We start from the raw sequence: 27,583 nt of genomic DNA, 5'->3' as shown, positions 1-27,583 counted from the left end.
CAGGAAGATGCAAAGAGAACCTATTATAATTGAGGGAAAGAAGGCAGGGTGATGAATATTGTGTGAATCGCACTTTTGTGTAAGATTTGGCTTAAAAAAAAAGAATATTAGATATATTTGGTTTCACCAAGAAAGTTCTCTAACCTTATGGAAAAGTGGGAGGGGAAAGGCAAAAAGGAAAGGCGTAGACTAAATATAGGGAAAAGGCATAAGAAAGGAGGACTCTAAAAGGGGCAGACGGTTTGAGACAAGAAGTGCTCATACATAAAATACTAGGAAGGAAATAAAAGGGAAAGGAAAGAGAAAAGTATAATTTGGGTTTAATAAGATTGCAGGAAATACAAAATTAGTAGTTATAACTGGAACTGTGAATGGGGCAAACTCTCCCATAAAATGTACTTTGATAGTAGACTGGATTAAAAGTCTGAATTCTAAAATAAAAGGAAAAGATTTAAAGCATGGCAATACACACAGAGTAAAGTTAAAATGCTGGAGCAGAATCTATTATGCTTCAGGTGAAGTAAACAAAAAAGCAGAGGTAGCCATCCTGATCTCAGATAAAGCAAAAACAAAAAATTGATCTATTTAAAAGAGATTCAAAAAGGAAGCTATATCTTGATAAAGCGTACAGAGAAGTAATATCAATATTAAACACACATGCACCAAGTGGTGTAGCATCTAAATTCCTAAAGCTGCAATAATAAACTGACATATATTAGGACATAAAGACCTCAAAATCAGGTGCAGAAAGGCATAAATAGTAAATGCATTTTTTTTCAGATAACAATGCAATAAAAATTACATTTAAAAAAATGCCAGGGGAAAATAAACCAAAAAGTAATTGGAAACTAAATAATATCATTCTAAAGAATGAATGGGTGAAACAGCAAATCATAAGCACAATGAATAATTTAATACAAGATAATGAACATAATGAGATATCATACCAAAATCTATGGGATGCAGACTAAGCAATAATAAGGGGAAATTTTATGTCTCTACTTGCATAAAATAAAATAAAAGATCAATGATTTGGGCTTGCAACTAAAAAAGCTAGAAAAAGGGCAAATTAAAACCCTCAAATCAAATACCAAAATTGAAAGTCTGTCTGTAAATAAAGAGATTAATAAAATTTAAGGTAAAAAAAATACTCAATAAATAAAACTAAATATTGGTTTTATGAAAAAAAACAAAATAGATAAACTATGGTTAATCTGAATAGATAAAGAAAGAGAACATCAAATTATAGGTTTCAAAAATGAAAAGGGAGAACTATGCACCAATGAAGCAGAAATTAAAGAAATAAGCAGGAGTTATTTGGTCCAACTTTATGCCAATAAATTTGATAACTTGGGGTGGAGCCAAGATGGTAGAGAAGCAACATATGACTTTCTAAACTCTCTCTTACCCTCACTACCAACTATTTAATTCAGCCTCAAAAATAGTACTTGACTGGTAAAACTCACAAAGGTTAGAAGTACAACTTACCAGCCTAAAAGAATCTGGAATTTTGTCAGAAAAGGTCTGTCCTGAGGGGTGGGGGAAAAACTAGTGGCAGACAGTGATAGAGCTAGACTAGCATATTGTGCAGATCGGGCTGGGAAGGTCTCTGGGGTTAGAAAAGCTATATAGACAGACAACTCTGGCATGAGATGATTGCTCTACTCTGCTTGCAAAAGAGCAGAGCAGCAGAGAAATCAAAGCCACTTTAAAAAACGCCAGAAACTAAACTCTGCTTATAGCTAGCCCAAACCAGAAGTGACTCAGAACAGATAGTGGCATGGCTATTCAGCTGCCTTCTGCTGTATTGGGCTTTTCCTTGGGGCAGTTAAGAATCTGTAAAGCAGGGGGATACAGCCTGGGGCAACCTCTATCTGCACAGTGGGGGCCTCGGTCATAGGCAGTAGAACTTCCACAGCAGGGAAACTTCCACAGGAGCGACTTTGCTTCCCAGGGCAGAGACACTTCTGGTCTATGTGCAAGGGCTATTCTCTGATCAGCTGCTAATATCCACAGCCCTATTGGGGGGGGGGGGGGGGTTTGGCCTGGGATTATGACACTTTCACTGTTCAGCCTCTAGCCTCAGGACAGTCACTAGGCCACACAGCAGAGGCTCTTCACTGGGAACTTCCTCAGCCTAGCCTGTGCTAACCAGCTCTGAATCACTTCCAGTGGGGTGGAGAGAGTAACAGCATCCTGAAATTTGAATTGGAAAAGAAAAAAGAATTCACAGGAAGTGCAGGGAAACAAAATTTGTGAATTGGAAAAAGTTAAAAAAATCCCTGGAAAGTAAGATTTGTGAATTGGAAAAGATAAAGAATTCCCAAGAAATAGGATTTGTGAACTGGAAAAATAAAATAACTCACTAAAAAAAAAAAAAAAAAAAAAAAAAAAAAAAAAAAATAGTGAAATGGAAAAAAAAAAAATTCCATAGAGCAAAATAACTCATTTAAAATCTCAATTGTACATATACAAAAAGAAGTAAAAAAAAAAAGCAAATGAAGAAAATAACTCATTAAAAATCAGGACTGAACAAATAGAAATGAATGATTCATTGAGACACCAAGAATCAGTCAAGCAAAACCAAAAAATTGAAAAACTGGAGAAAAACGTGAAATATTTACTTGGAAAATTGACAGACCTGGAAAATAGATCTAGGAGAGAAAATTTGAGGATTATGGGACTTCCCAAAAATTATGATAAAAAAGAGCCTAGATTCTATTTTACAGGCAATCATCATAAAGAACTGCCCAGAGATAATAGAACCAGAAGGTTAAGTAGGCATTGAAAGAATTCATTGAACACCTTCTGAAGCAGACCCCCAAAAAGCAAAAAACAAAACAAAACAAAGCAAAAATAAAATAAAATAAAATAAAATAACAAATAACTCTGGTTCTCCTTGTTTCATTCAGTATCAACTTTTACAAAATTTTGTAGGCCTTTCTAAAATCAGCTTGTTCATTATTTTTATAGAACAATAATATTTCATTACTTTCTTTTTTTTTTTTTTTAAATTTTTTATTTTATTTTATAATTATAACATTTTTTGACAGTACATATGCATGGGTAATTTTTTACAACATTATCCCTTGCACTTACTTCTATTCAGATTTTTTCCCTTCCTCCCCCAACCCCCTCCCCCAGATGGCAAACAGTCTTATATATGTTAAATATATTACAGTATAATTTAGATACAATATGTGTGTGTAGAACCGAATTTTTTTTTTGTTGTTGCACAGGAAGAATTGGATTCAGAAGGTAAAAATAACAGTTTACATTCATTTCCCAGTGTTCCTTTTCTGGATGTAGCTGGTTCTGTCCATCATTAATCAATTGGAATTGGATTAGCTCTTCTCTATGTTGAAGAAATCCACTTCCATCAGCATACATGCTCGTACAGTATCATTGTTGAAGTGTATAATGATCTTCTGGTTCTGCTCTTTTCACCTCAGCATCAGTTGATGTAAGTCTCTCCAAGCCTCTCTGTATTTCTCCTGTTGGTCATTTCTTATAGAACAATAATATTCCATAACATTCATATACCATAGTTTACCCAACCATTCTCCAATTCATGGACATCCATTCATCTTCCAGGTTCTAGCCACTATGAAAAGGGCTGCCACAAACATTTTGGCACATACAGGACCCTTTCCCTTCTCTAGTAGTTCCTTGGGGTATAAGCCCAGTAGTAGTATGGCTGGGTCAAAGGGTATGCACATTTTGATAACTTTTTGGGCATAATTCCAGATTGCTCTCCAGAATGGTTGGATTCTTTCACAACTCCACCAACAATGCATCAATGTCCCAGTTTTCCCACAGCCCCTTATTTCATTACTTTCAAAAACTATAACATATTCCCCAACTGATGGGCATCTACTCATTGTCCATTTTTTTGCCACTACAAAAAACCTGCTATATTTTTGCACATGTGGGTCCATTTGTCTCCTCAATTATTTTCTTTTTTTTGTTTGTTTAAATTTTATTTATTTATAAATTTTTGACATTATATATGCATGAGTAATTTGTTTATAACTATCACTTGTATTCATTTTTCCAAATTATCCCCTCCCTCCCTACACCCTCTCCCCCTGATGACAGGCAATTCCATAAATTTTACATTTGTTACAATATAACCTATATACAATACATGTGTGCAAATACAATTTTCTTGTTGTACATTAAATTGTAGATTCCAAAGGTATAAGTAACCTGGGTAAGATAGACAGTATTTCTGACAGTTTCCATTCACTTCCCAGTGTTCCTTCTCAGTAGTGATTTGGAACACTCTTTCATATAAGTGGATATAATTTCAATATCATCATCTGAGAATTGTCTGTTCATATCCTTTGACTATTTAACAATTGGTAAAAGGCTAGATTTCTTATAAATTAGGGTCAGTTCTCTATATATTTTGGAAATGAGAACTTTATCAGAACCTTTAACTGTAAAAAATATTTTCCCAATTTGTTACTTCCCCTCTAATCTTATTTGCATTAGTATTGTTTGTACAGAAACTTTTTAGTTAGATGTAATCAAAATCTTCTATTTTGTGATCAATAATGGTCTCTAGTTTTCCCTTGGACATTAACTCCTTCCTCCTCCACAAGTTTGAGAGGTAAACCATCCCATGTTCCTCCAATTTATTTATGATCTCATTCTTTATGCCTAAATCATTGACCCATTTTGATCTTATGTTGGTATATGGTGTTAAGTTTGGATCCATATCTAATTTCTGCCATACTAATTTCCAGTTTTCCCCAACAGCTTTTTCCTAATAATGAATTTTTATACCTAATGTTGGTATCTTTGGGTTTGTCAAAGACTAGAATGCTATAGATGTACCCTTTTTTGTCCTTTGTATCTAATCTGTTCCAATAGATGCAGAAAAAGCATTTGATAAAATCCAACATCCATTCCTACTAAAAACGCTTGAGAGTATAGGAATAAATGGACTATTCCTTAGAATAATCAGGAGCATATATTTACAACCGTCAGTAAGCATCATATGTAATGGAGATAAACTGGAACCTTTTCCAGTAAGATCAGGAGTGAAACAAGGTTGCCCACTATCACCATTACTATTCAATATAGTACTAGAAACTCTAGCCTCGGCAATAAGAGCCGAGAAAAAGATTCAAGGAATTAGAGTGGGAAATGAGGAAATCAAACTATCACTCTTTGCAGATGACATGATGGTATACTTAGAGAACCCCAAAGACTCTGCTAAAAAGCTATCAGAAATAATTCAGAATTTTAGCAAAGTTGCAGGATACAAAATAAATCCACATAAATCATCAGCATGTTTATATATCACTAACAAAATGCAACAGCAAGAGATACCAAGAGAAATTCCATTCCAAACAAATGTTGAGAGTATAAAGTATTTGGGAATCCATCTACCAAAGAATAGTCATTATTTATATGAGAAAAATTACAAAACACTTGCCACAAAAATAAAGTCAGATTTAAATAATTGGAAAGACATTCAGTGTTCTTGGATAGGCCGAGCGAATATAATAAAGATGACAATACTCCCTAAACTAATCTATTTATTTAGTGCTATACCAATCAGACTCCCAAGAAACTATTTTAATGACCCAGAAAAAATAACAACAAAATTCATATGGAAGAATAAATGGTTCGAGAATTGCAAGGGAACTAATGAAAAGAAAACTCAGAGGAAGGTGGTCTAGGTGTACCTGATGTAAAGCTATATTATATAGCAGCAGTCACCAAAACCATTTGGTATTGGCTAAGAAATAGATAGACCAGTCGATCAGTGGAACAGATTGGATACAAAAGACAAAAAAGGGTATATCTATAGCAATCTAATCTTTGACAAACCCAAAGATACCAACATTAGGGATAAAAATTCATTATTTGGAAAAAAACTGTTGGGAAAACTGGAAATTATTATTGCAGAAATTAGATATGGATCCACACTCAATTATTTTTGTAATGAGATGTTGTATTTCCTTTTCCATTTGGCCTATTCTGCTTTTTAGGGAGTTATTTTCATTAGTGGATGCTCTTCATTCTTTTTTTTTTTTTTTTTTTTCCTCCATTTGGTCACTTTTTACGTCTTTATTTAGTGTTTTGGTAGCTCTTTTACTAATCGATTACTAATATAATCCATTTTATTTTATTCATTTTAATTTCTTTACCTATTTTTCTTCATTTATTTAATTTTTAAAATATATTTAAACCTTTTAGGAAGTTTTGTTGGGTTTGGATATAATTTACACCATTTCGTTCAGGATTTGTTCACTTCACTTTCTTCTTCTGAGTTTGTGTCTTGAACTTTTCTGTCATTATAGTAAATTTTTGTGATCAGTTCATTTTTCTTTTTCTTTTTCTTTTTTCTTTTTGTAATTGTGTGGATTGGGGGACAGCCACTGTTTAGAGATTCAGAGCTTTCTGCACTGCTGTTTTCAGATACAGTTTTGAGAGTTTTAACAAGTTTGCACTGTTTTCAAATTAATGTGGTCTGGGGGGAAGTGTGTTCTCTGCCATCCTGAGCTTTTCTGTTCACATGCCTATTAACTTTGGAACTTTGTCCAGAAGTGATACTGTTCCTCAGAGCCTTAGTCTCTTGTTAGTCCCTTGTCACCCAAATCATTATCTGTTCCTCCCAGATCCTACTCTGTCTTCAATAGAACTGTTTTTTTTTTTCTCTAAGCTTGAATTATGACCCAAAAAAGATTCTAAATAATGAATTTTGAGATCGTTTCTGGTCTTTTTTGTCTACCCAGGAAAAGCAATGATATCTCCAGTATTTTCATTCTGAGGAATTGCCAGGATATCTTACCATCTCTACTTTGAGAGCAGCAGAAACAGCTTTTTCTGTTGTCACCTATCCCCATTTCTTCTAGTTAGGTTATAGGTTTCACCCTTTTATCATAAATATCTCCAACCTCCCAAATGTTCTTGGACTGGAAGAATTTCCCATTTTCACTTTTTATTAACTTTCGACCCGGTTTAGGTATCAGTACCATGTCTGTGTCATAAAAGGAGTTTGGTAGGACTCCTTCATCCCCTATTTTTTCAAATAGTTTATGTAACATTGGGGCTAATTGTTCTTTAAATGTTTGGTAGTATTCACATATGAATCCATCTGGTCCTGGGGATTTTTTCCTGGGGAGTTGATTAATAGCTTGTTCTATTTCTTTTTCTGAAATGGGACTATTTAAGCAATTTATCTCCTCCTCTGTTAATCTAGGGAGCCTAGAAAATATATAGAAATATCATTGCTAAATTTCAAAAGTAGATCAAAGAGAAAATTTTACAAGCATCAGCAACAACCACAAAATTCAAATATATTGAAACTACAATAAGAATTGCACAGAATTTATCAGGGTTGTGCTACAATTAAAGACTGCAGGTCCTAGAAAACTGGATATCAACAATCAAAAAAGCTATGGTTGCAGGCAAAAATATTATATCCAAAAAAATTAAGTACAGTACTGAATGAGGAAAAGATTTAATGAGCCCACAGATTTTCAGGATTATGATCTGAACTCAATATAAAATTTGATATATAAGATACAACAACAACAACAACAACAACAAAATTCAAGGGATTAAAGAAAAATTGCTTATGTTTTTTTTTAAGAAGAAAATGTAAATCATATTCCTAAGATTGACATTTGTAATTGGGTAATCCAGAAGAAAGGTTGGGGGTTGGGTTAAGTATGATATGATTCTAAACAGCAAAACTGTCTAGGAAAAGGCAAAAATAGTAAATCATGCTTTATGAATGGGGTACAAAAGCAAGAACAAACATAAAGTAATTAGATGTCATTCAGAAGGGTGGTAGTTCTGAAAAGCTACTAAAACTGGGAATGGGTTAAAGAGGGAACATAGGCATACATATATACACCCCTCAACATATAAGTGTATATGTATTTTATGTTTGTCTGTGTGTGTCTAGAGAAAGACAGAAAGAAAGAGAGAGAAAGGTGGGGGAGAAGATAAGGAAAGGATTCATGGGGAAATAGCAGGGACATTAATAGCAAGGCAAATCAACAAGTAGAAGTAAAGTAGAAGAGTTAGCAAAGGCAGGAAATAAGATATATGCAAACATAATAATAATGATGAAGAGTAGAATTTATTTTTTTTAAATAGGAGCTCTAATTATTGATTTTTCACAAAGTAAAATTTAAACAACATTCAATCAGGAGAGAAATTTATATTATATTAGCCACATTAATATTGTTTTAGATGTATGTGTATCTATGTGCATATACATATATATGCACATAACATAAATATATGTGTATATATAATACATACACACATGCACACATATATATTTCTTCATGTGTGCATACACAGAAACATACAGAGCCATATTTAAGTGTAGTCTGCATGGGGAAGGTGAGGAGAAGAAAAACATTAAAAATATAATAGTAAAGTAAAAAGTGCATAGTAGAGAACAAAAGGAAAAACTACAAGGAAAGAAAGAATAGATGGAGTACAATGTCTTCATTTATTATATATGTTTTCTTGAAATGGAAGTTTATTGCTACATATGTTTAATCCTCTTTGATGTTCTGCAGAATGCATGATTTTTTTCTTCTATTTTATTTTCTTTTTTTTTTAAATTGCATTTGTTTAAATACAAATATACATATGTGTATGTTAAAATTAAAAAAAAAAAAGAAAATAAGTAAACCCATAGTTAATATGCAATTGGCAAACCAAGTTTCCCACACAAATCACATGGCTTTGTGTTCTCCTTTTATTGACCTGATGTGTTGAATGATAGCCCCAGAAGATCTTGAATTTTTGAGAGATATAGACAAGCTTAGTATTTCCAATTGCCCATAAATCAGTTTTAACTCTTCAAAATGTTATTGTGCTTCTGAAAGCACTAAGAAATTGAAGAATTAAGCCTAAAATAAAATAGCTTGATTCCAGATTCTAAGGACTAATGGAGACATATTTCCAATTTGTTTTGAATAAATCATTAGAAATCCAATTATTAATGAATTATTTTTCTATTGCTCATCAATTTGATTGTACTCTGCTTTTGGGCATAAGATGGTTAAATATATTACTACATTTAATTAGGTTAAAGTCATCATTTATGTCAGTACAAAATTTAACATTTCTCTTTTTAACCTTTAACTTTATTTACAAAGCCAAGTCATTTAACCTCTTCAAGGATCAGTAGCTTTATTTGTAAAATGAGATAAAATATCTATAGGAAAAATCTTAAAAGGTAGCTATGAAGATCATAAAAGTTGCTACATATGAAAATATTATTATGTGTAATGTAAAATTATGTAGAGAACTATTATGATTACAGTATCATATTTACAAAGATTATTTCTGCAATTGTTATAAGAATTAACAGTATTATAATTATCATTCCCATTCTTCCATAAGGTTCTAATTATTCTTCATCATGGTATGGAGATGACTATTTCTACATAAAGGTTATTCTAAGAAAAGAGAAAAAGAGAAATAAAATAATTTTTTTCAGTCCTCTATCTTTAACCCCCTTTTTTACCTGCCCCTGCAAACTCTGCTATCCCTTCTGCTTCTGAAGAGAAAGTGGAAGGAAAGGAGACAAACTGTACTAAGAAAGACATTATGTTATTTGACCATGATTAGTTTGAAAATGAGATTCCACTCTAAGATCAATAAGTAAACAGGTTACCAAAGAAAATAAATTATATTCAACTTTTTCCAACAATGTGTTATTGGTATGTTTTTGTTGTTGATATCATATACATTTACAAATTGTATTCTACTTCATGAAGGTATTGTTAATCAAATAAAAATACTGAATAAATGAATAGAAATAATAAATAAATTAAAAAATAAAATGCTTAGATAAAAGTAATGATACAAACTCATTTGAAAGACCCTACATTTCACATATGTTACATTATATTTTAATTTCTAAAGTAGAATCTAGTATATAATAGTGATTAAAACATTTTTCCTATGCCTATGAAGTTGTCACCATCTTGAGTACTGTCCATTGTAAGATAATTTATCAACTGTTATAAGGCGAGAATAAACATTTTGAATAAATTTAATCCTTTCCTTTATGTATCATTTCATATATATCTATGCATCTGAAATGGGATTACGTATGAGAAAAACTTTTTTTCAAAGACTGATTTTCCTAGTGTTTCTCTTTTGATCTTACATTTATACAAAACTTGTTTATGGACAATGAACTATATTACTTATTTTATCACTATATATATTACTATTGTATGTATACATATATATAGATATAGATATGTATATATGTATACATACATATATACATATCTATATATATATATACCTATATCTATATCTATACACATATATATCTATATATCTATATCTATATCTATATCTATATCTATCTATCTATCTATATACACATACACTATAATCAAAACTAGCTATTATGTCTACTGGGATCTTCCTTGTTGCATTCTGACCTTTTCATTTATCTATACATTAGATAGGTAATTTTATCCTTTTCTTTTTACTTTACTGTGCAAATTTTTCAAAAACTTTTAAGTCATACAGCCACCTAGAGGTTATACTTGTATAAAATGTGAGGTGTGGGTATAAATCAAATTTATTTCATATTGCTATCCAATTGTCCTACATTTTTTTAAGAAAAAAATGTTTTCTTAGGCTTCTAGGAGTGAAACTAAATGACAGAATAGAGATAGTACTCTTCTGAGGTCTCAAAAAAATTCCATTTAAGTAATGATAAAATCAAACCTCAAATTAAATTCTGGAGGAGAAGAATGAACAAAAGGTCAGAGTGAAATTATTTCAGCCTAAGAAAACATAGAGGAGCAGTCAGACAGATCTATGACATGGGATTGGAAGCTGGCCCAAAGGCCAAAGGAAGAAATACAAGAGGTAGAAAGATTTGGTAGTGACAGAAGCAGAAGTAGCTTTGGGAACTCTCCTACCAGAGAGGGAAAGGAAAGGAAACCTGAAAATTTATCAGAAAGAGATTACAGTGTGTATATATATATATATATATATAATTTCTGGATTATAGTTCAAGTAGCACTTTTAGTCAAGAGGGAATAGAAACTCTGGAAACTATCATCCCTTCCAAATGCAAGAGAGGAAGGATCCTGGAAAATGCAGAAAGGAGGCACACAGCTGCTTGAGCTCCATGTTTTCTCTCAGAATTTATTTTGTGACAAGCCTCAGAATTAATGCTTTACTGGAAAAAAAATAATAATTATCAACAGAAGGCATCCTTTAAATTCACCAGAAAAGGTCTGTTTTGCTCAGGGGAGCAGACGAACAGACTGGGCACAGGCTGAGGGCAAGTAGCGAGAGCAAGGCAGGCAACTAACACTGCTCAGACCGGAGGGGGACAGGGGTGCAATCTCTGCTGTTTCTGTGGCATGACCTTTACCGCAGTGTGGATATTCTGTCTTGGCAGCATGCCAGGATCAGCAGAGAAGGTGTAAACACAGGAGGTAATGAATAAAACCCCTGAAAGCTAGCTTCTCTCGGGACCCAGCCACCCCCACCCCCAACCAGGAGTGACTCAGCCTCTTCTTAGAGCCTCAGAGCCCAGACACAGTGTAGCCATCACTGTCCTTTTAATGCCTCACTGCTGTATCCAGCAGTCTGTAGATGAGGCCCAGTAACACCATCCAGCACCATTCACACCTCAAGAAAAAAAGCAATTGTTTCTCTTGTCATTTTTTTTTTTCATTCTTCTCTGACAAAATGAACAAAAAATTGAAAAGAGATCTAACCATTGACAGCCTCTGTATGGATAGAGAGCAGACTTCAAACCCTGACGAGACTAAAAGCAGACTGTCACCAGAGGAATCCCCAAAGGGGATATGATCTGCTCCTAGATACATAAGACTCATAGAGCAAATCAAAAAGGCTCTCACAAGAGAGCTAGAAGAGAAATGAGAAAAGAAAAGGGAAGCTTGGGGGAGGAGGCAAGATGGCAGAGAAGGTACACACCAATTTGTAAGCTTCAATCTTCCCTCAATAGCAACTAGTTAAATCAGCCTCAAAAATAACGCTGGACTCGGGGGCAGAGCAAAGAAGGTGGAGAAGATACATGGGATTTTATGAGCTCCCTTCTTCCCTCATTACCAATTAGTTAAATCAGCCTCAAAAATAGCAATGGGCTGATAGAAACCACAAGTTCTGGAAGCACGGCTTACCAGCTGAAGAGAAACTGGAGTTTGAACAGAAAAGGTCAGTTCCCAGGGGAGGAAGAAGAAAGGCCAGCACAGATGGTTGGGTGATAGCACATTGCACTGATTGCACTGGGGAGGGCTCTGGGATCAGAGAAGCCCCTGGGATAGAAGAATCTGGCACAGGCTGTTAGCTCTTCTCTGCTTATAAAACAGCAGTTCAGAAGAGAAATCAAGCCACTTTAAAATATAAAGGCAGATACTAGAACTACCCCAATCTGGACGTGACTCAACAGATCTCAGCACTGTGGGTGTGGCCGACTTAGGCTGTCCGGCTTTCACCTGGGAGTAGTTAAGAGATTGAAAAGCAGGTGGACACGGCCCAAGGCAAAACATAGTACCTTGGTTGGCTGGAGGCTGTGGCACTCAGCCACAGAAGTCCCAGGAAAGCAGAACCATTGAAATAGGGACCGTGGTTTCTGGGCAGACGCTTCCAGTTTGAATGCAGGGGCTTTTCACATTAGCTGCTGACATCCACACCCCACTGAACATATTGGCCTGGCTTTGTGTCGCCTTTACTGTTCAGTCTTAAACCTCAGAGAAGTTGCAAGGACACACAGCACCCTCACAGCACAGCCCTGCTAATCACCTCTGAGGCACTTTCAGGGAGGGGGTTGGGAACTCTCTCCCAGAGCTCTCTCTTAGCTCAGGCCCAGGAGCTGCTGCATCCATCAGGTTGGGGAAGAATCTGGTAAATAAATAAATAAATAATTTACTACCCCAGGGACAGACCACAAAAGATTTTTAAAATATGAGTAAAAAGCAAAAAAGAACCATTGATTCCTTCTACACAGAGAAAGAGCAGCTATCCAACCCCGAGGAAGTTAACAGCAGAGAGTCAGCAGATAACAACCTAAAGGGGAATGATTCCTGCCTCCCATCACATAACTCTCTTCTAGAAGAGACTATTAAAAAATTAAGAGAGTTTGAAGATAAATGGGGAAAAGAAAAAGAAGCTATGATAGAGAATAACAACATTCTGAAATTTGAGTTGGAAAAAATAAAGAATTCACAGGAGATTTAGGGAAACAAAATTTGTGACTTAGAAAAGGTTAAAGACATCACAGGAAAGTAGGATATCTGAATTGGAAAAGATAAAAAATCTCAAAAAAGTAGGATTTCTGAATTGGAAAAGTTAAAAAAGTCTCAAGAAAATAGGATTTCTGAATTGGAAAAAGAAAATAATTCTGAAAAATTAGGGAAATGGGAAAATATTCAATAGAGCAAAATAATTCATTTAAAAACGAAATTGGGCATATAAAAAAAGAACTAAAAACTGTGAAGGAAGAAAATAACTCCTTAAAATTCAGGATGGAACAAATAGAAATGAAGGATTCACTGAGAACCCAAGAATCAGTCAAACAAAACAAAACAAAAAAAAAAATAAAAAATAAAAAATAAAAAGCTGGAGAATAACGTCAAATACTTACTGGGAAAATCGATAGACCTGGAAAATAGATCTAGAAGAGATAATCTGAGGACCATTGGACTTCCCTAAAACTACAACCAAAAAAAGAGCCTAGATTCTATTTTACAGGAAATTATCAAAGAGAACTGTCCAGAGATAATAGAAACATAGGGGAAAGTAGATGTTGAAAGAATTCATCGAACTCCTTCTGAAATAGACCCTAAAAAAAGAACACCACGGAATATTGTGGCTAAGCTGCAGAATTACCACACAAAGGAGAAAATCTTGCAAGCAGCTAGGAAAAAAAAAACAATTTAAATACCAAGATGCCACAATAATGGTCACTCAAGGTCTGGCTTCCTCCACATTAAAAGATAGAAGGGCCTGGAATCTGATATTTCAAAAGGCAAAAGATCAAAGATTGCCGCCAAGAATAAAGTACACAGCTAAGTTTAGCATTTTTTTTTCCATGGAAGAAAATGGTCATTCAATGAAATAGAGGAATTCCATATGTTTCTGAGAAAAAAACCAGACTTAAACAAAAAATGTGATCTACATCCACAAGACTGAAGAGAAACAGAAAAAGGTACACAGAACCCTTGAGAACAGTATCTCTGTTGTGGATGTATAGAAAGTACGCATGGATAATTTGATTTTACTGATATAAAAAAAAAGGTGGGGTGTAGTAAAGGGAAGAGGGTAGTATCAGAAAAAGGGGAAGGAGTGATAAAAAGAGGGAAACTACATCCCAGGAAGAGGCATAGAAAATATACCATATCTGAGGGAATTTAGAGAGGGGGAGAAATATTGTGTGAATCTTACTCTCATCAGAAGAGGCTCAAAGAGTAAATAATTGACATATTTTTTTTTAAGGAATTCTCTCTCACCTCATTAAAAGCGGGGAGAGGAAAAGGGAAAAGGGAAAGTGGAATAAGGGAAGGGACTTGGAGGGAGGAGGGACAGATACTAAAAAAAAGGAGGGCTGTGCGTCAAAAGTGGGGTCTATAAATTAAATATCAGAGGGGTCAAGGGAAAAAGCATAATTTGGGGATAATATGATGGCAGGAAATACAGAATTAGTAATTTTAACTGTAAATGTGAATGGGATGAATGCTCCCATCAAATGGAGACAGATAACAGATTGGATCAAAAGTCAGAACCCTACAATATGTTATTTACAGGAAACACACTTAAAGTAGGGAGATACATACAGAGCAAAGGTAAAATGTTGGAGCAGAATCTATTATGCTTCAGGTAAAGCCAAAAAAGCAGGGGTAGCTATATTTATCTCAGATCAAGCAAAAGCAGAAGTTGATCTACTTAAAAGAGATAAGGAAGAAAATTATATCCTGCTGAAAGGTAACATAAATAAGGAAGCCATATAAATACTAAACATATATGCACCAAGTGGTATAGCACCTAACTTTCTAAAGGAAAAATTAAGAGAGTTGCAAGAAGAAATAGACAGGAAAATTATAATAGTGGGATATCTCAACCTTGCACTCTCAGATTTAGACAAATCAAACCACAAACAAATAAGAAAGAAATTAAAAAAGTAAATAGAACATTAGAAAAACTATGTATGATAAACCTTTGGAGAAAACTGAATGGATATAGAAAGGAATATACTTTCTTCTTAGCAATTCATGGATCCTATACAAAAAATGACTATATATATTAGGATATAAAAATCTCAAAACTAAATGTAGGAAGGCAGAAATAATAAATGCCTTCTTCTCAGGTCACAATGCAATAAAAGCTACATTCAGTAAGAACTTAGGGGTAAATAGACCAAAAAGTAATTGGAAACTGAATAATCTCATCTTAAAGAATGGCTGGGTGAAACAGCAAATTATAGAAACAATTAATAATTTAACCCAAGATAATGACAATGATGAGACATCATAGCAAAATTTGTGGGATGCAGCTAAAGCAGTAATTAGGGGAAATTTTATATCGTTAGAGGCTTATTTGAAAAAAGAGAAGATTAACAAATTAGGCCGGCAACTTAAAAAGCTAGAAAAAGACCAAATTTAAAACCCCCAACCAAAAATTAAACTTGAAATACAAAAATTAAAAGGAGAAATCAACAATATTGAAAGTAAAAAAAAAAAAAAAAAAAAAAAAAACTATTGCATTAATAAATAAAACCAAGAGTTGGTTTTATGAAAAAGCCAATAAAGTAGATAAACCCATGGTAAATCTGATCAAAAAAAAAAAAAAAAAAAAAAAAAAGAAAGAGGAAAATCAAATTGTTAGTCTTACAAATGAAAAGGGAGATCTTTCCACCAATGAAGAGGAAATTAGAGAAATAATGAGTGACTTTGCCCAACTTTATGCCAATAAATTTGATAACTTAAGTGAAATGGATGACTTCCTCCAAAAATATAGGCTTCCTAGATTAACAAAGGAGGAAATAAATTGCTTAAATAGTCCCATTTCAGAAAAAGAAATAGAACAAGCTATTAATCAACTCCCCAGGAAAAAATCCCCAGGACCAGATGGATTTACATGTGAATTCTACCAAATATTTAAAGAACAATTAGCCACAATGCTATATAAACTATTTGAAAAAATAGGGGATAAAGGAGTCCTACCAAACTCCTTTTATGACACAGACATGGTAGTGATACCTAAACCACGTCGATTGAAAACTGAGAAAGAAAATTATAGACCAATTTCCTTAATGAATATTGATGCTAAAATCTTAAATAAGATATTAGCAAAAAGACTTCAGGAAAGCATCCCCAGGATAATACACTATGATCAACTAGGATTTATACCAGGAATGCAGGGCTGGTTTAATATTAGGAAAACTATTAGTATATTGACCATATTAATAATCAAATTAATAAAAACCATATGATGATCTCAATAGATGCAGAAAAAGCATTTGACAAAATCCAACATCCATTCCTACTAAAAACTCTTGAGAGTATAGCAATAAATTGACTATACCTTAGAATAATCAGGAGCATATATTTAAGACCGTCAGTAAGCATAATATGCAATAGAAAGAAACTGCAACCTTTCCCAGTAAGATCAGGAGTGAAAGAAGGTTGCCCACTATCACTATTACTATGCAACAAAGTACTAGAAACGCTAGCCTGGGCAATAAGAGCCGAGAAAGAGATTCAAGGAATTAGAGTAGGAAATGAGGAAATCAAATTATCACTCTTTGCAGGTGACATGATGGTATACTTAGAGAACCCCAAAGACTCTGCTAAAAAGCTATTAGAAATAATTCAGAATTTTAGCAACCTGCAGGATACAAAATAAATCCATATAAATCCTCAGCATTTTTATATATCACCAAAAAAATACAACAGCAAGAGATAAAAGAGAAATTCCATTCCAAACAAATGTTGAGAGTATAAAGTATTTGGGAATCCATCTACCAAAGAATTGTCAGGAATTATATGAGAAAAATTACAAAACACTTATCACAAAAATAAAATCTGATTTAAATAATTGGAAAGACATTCAGTGCTCTTGGATAGGCTGAGTGAATATTATAAAGATGACAATACTCCCCAAACTAATATATTTATTTAGTGCTATACCAATCAGACTCCCAAGAAAGTATTTTAATGACTTAGAAGAAATAACAACAACATTCATATGGAAGAATAAAAGGTCAAGAATTGCAAGGGAACTAATGAAAAAAAAAACTCAGAGGAAGGTGGTCTAGGTGTACCTGATCTAAAGCTATATTATATAGCAGCAGTCACCAAAACCATTTGGTATTGGCTAAGAAATAGACCGGTAGATCAGTGGAACAGATTAGATACAAAGGACAAAAAAGGGTACATCTATAGCAATCTAATCGTTGACAAACCCAAAGATACCAACATTAGGGATAAAAATTCATTATTTGGAAAAAATGTTGGGAAAACTGAAAATTAATATTTCAGTAATTAGATATGGATCCACATTTAACACCATATACCAGGATAAGATCAAAATGGGTCCATGCTTTAGGCTTAAAGAATGAGAAAATAAATAGATTAGAGAAACAGAAAATAGTCTACCTCTCATACCTGTGGAGGAGGAAGGAATTTATGACCAGAGGAAAACTAGAGATCATTATTGATCACAAAATAGAAGATTTTGATTACATCAAACTATAAAGTTTCTGTACAAACAATACTAATGCAAACAAGATTAGAAGGGAAGGAAAAAATTGGGAAAATATTTTTAAAGTTAAAGGTTCCGACAAAGGTTGTATTTCCAAAATATATAGAGAATTGACCCCAATTCATAAGAAATCAAATCATTCTCCAATTGATAAATGGTCAAAGGATATGAACAGACAATTCTCAGATGATGAAATTGAAACTATATCCACTCTCATGAAAGAGTGTTCCAAATCACTACTGATCAGAAAAATGCAAATTAAGACAACTCTGAGATACCACTACACACCTGTCAGATTGGCTAAGATGACAGGAACAAATAATGATGAATATTGGAGGGGACGTGAGAAAACTGGGACACTGATACATTGTTGGTGGAGTTGTGAAAGAATCCAGCCATTCTGGAGAGCAATTTGGAACTATGCCCAAAAAGTTATCAAAGTGCCCATACCCTTTGACCCAGCATTGCTGTTATTTGGCTTATATCCCAAAGTAATACTAAAGAGCGGAAAGGGACTTGTATGTGCCAAAATGTTTGTGGCAGCTCTTTTTTAGTAGCTAGAAACTGGAAGCTGAATGGATGTCCATCAATTGGAGAATGGTTGGGTAAATTATGGTATATGAAGGTTATGGAATAATATTGCTCTGCAAGAAATGACTAGCAGGAGGAATACAGAGAGGCTTGGAGAGACTTACATCAACTGATGCTGAGTGAAATGAATAAAACCAGAAGATCTCAGTACACTTCAATGTTGTATGAAGATGTATTCTGATGGAAGTGGAAATCTTCAACATAAAGAAGATCCAACTCACTTCCAGTTGATCAATGATGGACAGAAATAACTACACCCAGAGGAGGAAAACTGGCAAGTGAATGTATATTGTTAGCACTACTGTCTATCTACCCAGGTTACTTATACCTTCGGGAATCTAATATTTAATGTGCAACAAGAAAATGGTATTTACACACATATATTGTATCTGGGTTATATTTTAACATATGTAAAATGTATAGGATTGCCTGTCATCGGGGGGAGGGAGTGGAGGGAAGGGGGGATAATTTGGAAAAATGAATTCAAGAGTTAATATTATAAAAAAAAAGTTACTCATGCATATATACTGTGGAAAAAATTTCTAAATAAAAATAAAATAACTCTGGACTCATAAAAACCACAATGATTCCAAGTACAACTTACCAGCTGAAGAGAATTGGGAATTTCAACAGAAAAGGTTGATTCCAAGGCCAAGAAAAAAAGACAGGGTTTGACTAGGTGCTAGCACACTGTGCCAAATCAGCTGGGGAGAATACTGGGATCATTGAAGCCACTGAGATAGAGGAATCTGGCACAGGCTGATAGCTCTATTCTGCTTATAAAACAGCAGATCAGAAGAGAAATCAACCAATTTAAAATATATAGCAGACCCTAGATCCACCCCAATCTGGATGTGGTGTAGCACCAATCTCAGGACGGGCTGTGCAGCCGCCTACTGCTGTCCTGTGCTTCTCCTTAAGGTAGATAAGAACATGAACAAAAGTGGATACAGCCTGGGGAAGCCTCCCACATAGTGTGGAGCTCAGCCTGAGGCAGTGGAATTCTGACAGTAGCATAGCTCCAAAAGCAGCAGAACTCACAGAGCAATGGAACCTCAGCAGAAGGGACCAAGTTTTCTGGGAAGACACTATATTTTTTAAGCAAAGGGGCTTTTGGCATCAGATGCTAATATCCACGGCCCCATAGAAGGCTTTGGCTGTGGTTTGTGACGCTTTCACAGTTCAGCCTTAGACCTCAGGGCAATTGTTATGACACACAGCAGGGTTCCTCACTGGGCACTCCTCACATTGCAACCGTGCTAACCACCTTTGAGGAATTTTTGGGGAGGAGGGAGAGGAACTCTCTCCCAGAGCTCTCTCTTAGCCCAGTCATAGGATTGCTGCATCCTATCTCCATTCTAGGAGGAAGCTGATAAATAAATTTCTTACCCAAGGGCAGATTACCCACAGAGTGTTAACAATGTGTAAGAAGCTGAAGAGAATGATTGCCACCTTCTATACAGAGAAAGAAAGTGTATCCGACCTTGAAGAGGCTAACAACAGAGAGTCTCCAGATAACACCCTAAATGGGAATGATATCTGCCCCACATCACATAACTCTCTGCTAAAAGAGACTATTAAAAAGTTAAGAGAGTTTGAAGAAAAATGGCGAAAGGAAAGAGAAGCTATGATAGAGAATAACAATGTCCTGAAATTTGAGTTGTTAAAAAAATAAAGAATTCACAGGAGGTGCAGGGAAACAAAATGTGTAATTAGAAAAGGTTAAAAAAATCACAGGAAAGTAGGATTTCTGAATTGGAAAAAGAAAATAACTCATTAAAAAAAAAAAGAAAAAATTTAGTGAAATGGAAAAAAAATTCAACAGAGCAAAATAATTCATTTAAAAACTCAATTGGGCATATACAACAAGAACTAAAAAATGTGAAAGAATCAAATAACTCATTAAATACCAGGACTGCACAAATAGAAATGAATGATTCATTGACAAACAAACAAACAAACAAAAAATGAAAAGCTGAAGAATAACATCAAATATTTACTGGGAAAATCTATAGACCTGAAAAATAGATCTAGGAGAGATAATCTGATGATCATTGGACTTCCCAAAATTTATGATGAAAAAAAGAGCCTAGATAATATTTAATAGGAAATCATCAAAGAGAATTGTCCAGAGATAATAGAAAAAGAAGGGAAAATAGGTGTTGAAGGAATTCATTGAATACCTTCTTAAAAAGACCCTAAAAAAGGAAATCCACAGGTCATTGTGGCTAAGCTGCAGAACTACCAAACAAAAGAAAAAAATATTGCAAGCAGCTAGGAAAAAAAAACATTCAAATATCAAGGTGCCACAATAAGGGTCATGCAAGATCTGGCTGCCTCCACACTAAAGGATCGAAAGGCCTGGAATCTGATATTCCATAAAGCAAAGGAACAAGGATTGCAACCAAGAAGAAACTATCCAGCTAAGTTTAACATTTTCTTCCATGGAAAAAGATGGTCATTTAATGAAACAGAGGAATTCCATTTGTTTCTAAGAAAAAAAAAAAAAGACATAAACAAAAAAATTGATCTACATCCACAAGACTGAAGAGGAGCAGAAAAAGGTAAAAAGAAATCTTGAGAACTGTATCTCTGTTATAGATATACAGAAAGTCCCAATAGATAATTTGATTTTACTGATATAACATAAAAAAGGGAAGTAGAAAGGGAAGGTGATAGTATTAGAAAAAGGGAAAGGAAAGATAAAAAGAGGGAAACTACATCTCAGGAAGAGGCATAGAATATCTACCACACCTGGGGGAATTTAGAGAGGAGGAGAAACATTGTGTGAATCTTACTCTCATCAGAGTAGGCTCAAAGAGTAAATAATTGACATATTTGTTTTTCAGAGACCTCTCTCTAACCTCATTAAAAGAGGGGAGAGGAAAAGGGAAAAGGAAAAAAGTAATAAGGGAAGGGTACAAGAAAGGGGAAAAGACTTAAAAGGAGGGGGGAGGGATTCTAAAAAGGGAGGGCTGCGCGTCACAAGTAGGGTCCATAAATTAAATACTGGGGAAAGAGCTCAGGGGGGACAAGGGGAAAAAAAGCATAATCAGGGGATAATATTATGGAAGGAAATACAGAATTAGTAATTTTAACTGTAAATATGAATGGGATGAACTCTCCCATTAAGTGGAGTTGGATAGCAGACTGGATCAAATGTCTGAACCCTACAATATACTGTTTACAGGAAACACACTTAAAGCAGGGAGATACATACAGAGTAAAGGTAAAAGGTTGGAGTACAAGCTATTATGCTTCAGATGAAGCCAAAAAAGCAGGGGTAGCTATAATTATCTCAGATCAAGCAAAAACAGAAGTTGATCTAAATAAAAGAGTTAAGGAAGGAAACTATATCCTGCTAAAAGGTAGCATAGACAATGAAGCCATATCAATACTAAACATATATGCACCAAGTGGTATAGCATCTAACTTCCTAAAGAAAAAGTTAAGTGAGTTGCAAGAAGAAATAGGAAAACTATAATAGTGGGATATCTCAACTTTGCACTCTTAGAATTAGATAAATCAAACCACAAAACAAATAAGAAAGAAATTAAAGAGGTAAATGGAACATTAGAAAAAACTAGGTATGGTATATATTTGGAGAAAACTGAATGGTGATAGAAAGGAGCACACTTTCTTCTCACCAGTTCATGGAACCTGTACAAAAATTGACCATATATTGGGACATAAAGATGTCAAAAGGAAATGCAGAATGGCAGAAATAGTAAATGTCTTCTTTTCAGATCACAATGCAATAAAAACTATATTCAATAAGAAGTTAGGGGTAAATAGACCAAAAAGTAAATGGAAACTGAAAAATATCATCTTAAAGAATGACTGGGTGAAACATCAAGTTACAGAAAAAATAATTTCACCCAAGATAATGATAATGATGAGACATCATAAAAAAAAAAAAAAATTTGTGGGATGCAGTTAAAGGAGTCATAAGGGGAAATTTTATATCTTTAGAGGCTTACTTGAATAAAATAGAGAAAGAGAAGATTAATAAATTGGGCCTGCAACTTAAAAAAGCTAGAAAAAGACCAAATTAAAAGCCCCCAATCAAAAACTAAACTTGAAATGCTAAAATTAAAGGAGAAATAAATAATATTGAAAGTAAAAAAAAATATTTAATTAACAAATAAAACTAAGAGGTAGTTTTATGAAAAAACCAATAAAATAGATAAGCCTTCGGTAAATCTGATCAGAAAAAGGAAAGAGGAAAATCAAATTGTTAGTCTTAAAAATGAAAAGGGGGATCTTTCCACCAATGAAGAGGAAATTAGAGAAATAATAAAGAGTTACTTTGCCCAACTTTATGCCAATAAATTAATAATTTAGGTGAAATGGATGCTTTCCTTCAAAAATATAGGCTTCCTAGATTAATATAAGAGGAAGTAAGTAGTCCCATTTCAGAAAAAGAAATAGAACAAGCTATTAACCAACAACCCAGGAAAAAATCCCCAGGACCAGATGGATTTACATGTGAATTCTACCAAACATTTAAAGAACAATTAGCCCCAATGTTATATAGATTATTTGAAAAAATAGGGGATGAAGGAGTTCTACTAAACTCCTTTTATGACACATATATGGTACTGATACCTAAATCAGGTATGTTTAAAACTGAGAAACAAAACTATAGACCAATCTCCTTAAGGAATACGGATGCTAAAATCTTAAATAATAGACGTCACAAAAGCATCCCCAGGAAAATACATTATGATCAAGTAGGATTTATAGCAGGAATACAAGGCTGGGTTAATATTAGGAAAACTACTAGTATAATTGACCATATTAATGATCAAATTAATAAAAACCATATGATCATCTCAATAGATGTAGTAAAAGCATTTGACAAAATACAACATCCATTCCTACTAAAAACACTTGAGAATATAGGAATAAATGCACTATTCTTCAAAATAGTCAGGAGCATATATTTAAGATTGTCAGTAAGCATAAAATGTAATGGAGATAAACTGGAGTGAAAGAAGGTTGCCCACTATCACCATTACTATTCAATATTGTATTAGAAATGCTAGCCTCGGCAATAAGAGTTGAGAAACAGATTAAGGAATAAGAGTAGGTAATGAGGAAATCAAACTGTCACTCTTTGCAGATGATATGATAGTACACTTAGAGAACCCCAGAGATTCTAATAAAAATTTATTAGAAATAATTCACAACTTTAGCAAAGTTGCTGGATACAAAAAAAATCCACATAAATCCTCAGCATTTTTATATATCACCAACAAAATGCAACAGCAACAGAGACAAAGAGAAATTCCATTTCAAACAAATGTTAAGAGTATAAAATATTTGGGAATCCATCTACCAAAGAAAAGAAGTCAGGAATTATATGAGAAAAATTACAAAACACTTGCCACAAAAATAAAGTCAGATTTAAATAATTGGAAAGATATTCAGTGCTCCTGGATAGGCCCAGCGAATATAATTAAAATGACAATAATCCCCAAACTAATCTATTTATTTAGTGCTATACCAATCAGACTCCCAAGAAATTATTTTAATGACCTAGAAAAAATAACAACAGAATTCATGTGGAAGAATAAAAGGCCAAGAATTTCAACGGAACTAATGAAATAAAAGTCAGACGAAGGTGGTATAGCTGTACCTTAGCAAAAGTTATATTGTAAAGCAGCAGTCATCAAAACCATTTGGTATTGACTAAGAAATAGACTAGTCAATCAGTGGAACAGACTAGGTACACAGGACAAAATAGGGTACAGCTATAGCAATGGAGTGTTTGTCAAACCCAAAGATACAAACATTTGGGATAAAAATTCATTATTTGAAAAAAAAACTGTTGGGAAAACTGGAAATTAGCATGACACAAATTAGATATGGGCCCATACTTAAGACCATATACCAAGATAAGATCAACATGGGTCCATGATTTAGGCATAAAGAATGAGATCATAAATAGATTAGAGAAACAGAAAATAGTCTACCTCTCAGACATGTAGAGAAGGAAGGAATTTATGACCAAAGGAGAACTAGAGATAATTATTGATCACAAAATAAAAGATTTTGATTACATCAAATTAAAAAGATTTTGTATAAACAAAACTAATGCAAACAAGATAAGAAGGGAGGTAACAAATTGGGAAAATAGTTTTACAATTAAAAGTTCTGATAAAGGCCTAATTTCCAAAATACATCAAGAACTGACTCTAATTTATAAGAAATCAAACCATTCTCCAATTGATAAATGGTCAAAATATATGAACAGACAATTTTCAGATGATTCAATTGAAACTATTTCCACTCATATGAAAGACTGTTCCAAATCTGTACTAATCAGAGAAATGCAAATTAAGACAACTCTGAGATATCATTACACACCTGTCAGATTGGCTAAGATGACAGGAACAAATAATGATGAATTTTGGAGGGGATGTGGAAAAACTGGGACACTAATGCACTGTTGGTGGAATTGTGAAAAAATTCAGCCATTCTGGAAAGCAATTTGGAACTATGCCCAAAAATTATAAAAATGTGCATACCCTTTGATCCAGCAGTGCTATTATTGGGCTTATATCCCATAGAAATACTAAAGAAGGGAAAGGGACCTGTATGTGCCAAAATTTTTGTGGCAGCCCTTTTTGTAGTGGCTAGAAACTGGAAAATGAATGGATGTTCATCAATTGGAGAATGGTTGGGTAAATTATGGTATATGAATGTTATGGAATATTATTTTTCTGTAAGAAATGACCAGCAGGATGAATACAGAGAGGTTTGGAGAGAGTTAAGTGAACTGATGCTGAGTGAAATGAGCAGAACCAGATGATCACTATACACTTCAACAACAATACTGTATGAAGATATATTATGATGGAAGTGGATATCTTCAACATAAAGAAGATTCAACTCAATTTCAGTTGATCAATGATGGATAGAAACAGCTACACCTGGAGAAGGAACACTGAGAATTGAATGTAAACTGTTAGCACTACTGTCTTTCTATCCATGGTACTTATACCTTTAGAATCCACTTCTTATGGTGCAACAAGAAAATTGGATTTACACATATATATTGTATCTAGGTTACTAACACATTTATTATGTATAGGATTGCTTGTCATCTAGGGAAGGGAGTAGAGAGAAGGAGGGGAAAATTTGGAAAAATGAATACAAGGGATAATATTATTTTAAAAAATTACTCATGCATATGTACTGTCAAAAAATTTATAATTATAAAATTAATAAAAAAAAAAAGAAAAGGGAAGCTTGGCAAGAGAGTCTGGAGAAGTTATCCCATGCATTTAAAGACAGACTGGATAAAGAAATCAAATCATTGAGAAATAAAATTAGTGAGTTGGAAAAAGAAAACAACTGTCTAAAAAATAAAACTTATGAAATAGAAAAAAAATTCCATAGAAGAAAAAAACTCACTTATAAACTCAATCGGACAATTACAAAAAGATATAAAAAAGTGAATGAAGAAAATACATCATTGAAAATCAGAATCAAACAAGTAGAATTGAATGCCTCAAGGAGAAACCAAAAAATAATCAAGCAAAACCAAAAAATGAAACAATTGAAAAAAATGTCACGTACCTTATTTGGAAGAAAACAGACATGGAAAACAGATGTAGGAGAGACAATTTGAGAATAATTGGACTCCCTGAAAAATATGAGATAAAAAGAGCTTGGACACTATTTTCCAGGAAATTATGAAAGAGAACTACCCATGGAACCACATTTAACACCACATACTAAGATAAGATCAAAATGGGTCCAAGATTTATGCATAAAGAATGAAATCATAAATAAATTGGAGGAACATGGGATGATTTACCTCTCAGACTTGTGGAGGAGGAAGAAGTTTGTGTCCAAAGGAGAACTAGAGACCATTATTGATCAAAAAATAGAAAATTTTGATTACACCTAATTAAAAAGTTTCTGCACAAACAAAACTAATGCAAACAACATTAGAAGGGAAGTAAAAAATTGGAAAACATTTTTACAGTTAAAGGTTCTGAGAAAGGCCTCATCTCCAAAATATACAGAGAATTAACTTTAATTTATAAGAAATCAAGCCATTCTCTAATTGATAAATGGTCAAAGGATATGAAGAGACAATTTTCAGATGACAAAATTAAAACTATTTCAACTTATATGAAAGTGTTCCAAATCACTCTTGATAAGAGAAATGCAAATTAAGACAACTCTGAGATATCATTACACACCTGTCAGATTGGCTAAGAAGACAGGAACAAATAACGATGAATGTTGGAGGGACTGTGGGAAAACTGGGACACTGATGCATTGTTGGTGGAGTTGTGAATGAATCCAACCATTCTGGAGAAAAAGTCTGGAATTATGCCCAAAAATTATCAAAATGTGCATACCCTTTGACCCAGCAGTGCTACTACTGGTCTTATATCCCAAGGAAATACTAAAGAAGGGAAAGGGACCTATGTGTGCTAAAATGTTTGTGGCAGCCCTTTTCGTAGTGGCTAGAAACTGGAAAATGAATGGATGTCCATCAATTGGAGAATGCTTAGGTAAATTATGGTATATGAATGTTATGGAATATTATTATTGTGTAAGAAATGACCAACAGGAGGAATACAGGGAGGCTTGGAGAGACTTAAATCAACTAATGCTAAGTGAAACCAGCAGAACCAGAAGATCATTATACACTTCAACAATGATACTGTATGAGGATGCAATCTGATGGAAATGGATATCTTCAACATAGAGAAGAGCTAATCCAATTCCAATTGATCAATGACTGACAGAATCACCTATATCCAGAAAAGGAACACTGGGAAATGAGTGTAAACAGTGTGCATTGTTTTTTTTTGTTTTTTTTTGTTTTTCTTCCCAGATTATTTTTACCTTCTGAATACAAACCTTCCTTTGCAACAACAACAACAACAACAAAATTCAGTTCTGCACATATATATTGTACCTAGGATATATTACAAGATATTTAATATGTATGGGAATGCCTACCATCTAGGGGAGGGGGTGGAGGGAAGGAGGGGAAAATTTCAGAAAAGAAGGGAGTACAAGGGATAATGTTGTAAAAAAAATACCTATGCATATGTACTGTCAAAGAAAATGTTATAATTATAAAAATTAATAAAAAATGTAACTATCCACAAAAAAAAAGAACTGCCCAGATGTTTTGGAAACAGAGGATAAAATCGACATTGAAAAAATTCATCTATCACCTACTGAAAGGGACCCTAAAATCAAAAGA

At 33.8% G+C, this 27,583-nt stretch overlaps 1 pseudogene; it reads left to right on the top strand.

Annotated features, from left to right (window-relative positions):
* The window catches only part of LOC141561930 (putative E3 ubiquitin-protein ligase TRIML1), a 155,018-nt pseudogene that overhangs the window by 64,394 nt on the left and 63,041 nt on the right, over positions 1-27,583 (top strand).

This window comes from Sminthopsis crassicaudata, chromosome 3 (assembly GCF_048593235.1).
Source record: "Sminthopsis crassicaudata isolate SCR6 chromosome 3, ASM4859323v1, whole genome shotgun sequence".
In the NCBI taxonomy this organism is placed as follows: domain Eukaryota; kingdom Metazoa; phylum Chordata; class Mammalia; order Dasyuromorphia; family Dasyuridae; genus Sminthopsis; species Sminthopsis crassicaudata.
The sequence above is the reverse complement of the archived record's forward strand: the minus strand, read 5'-3'. Positions and strand labels throughout refer to the sequence as shown.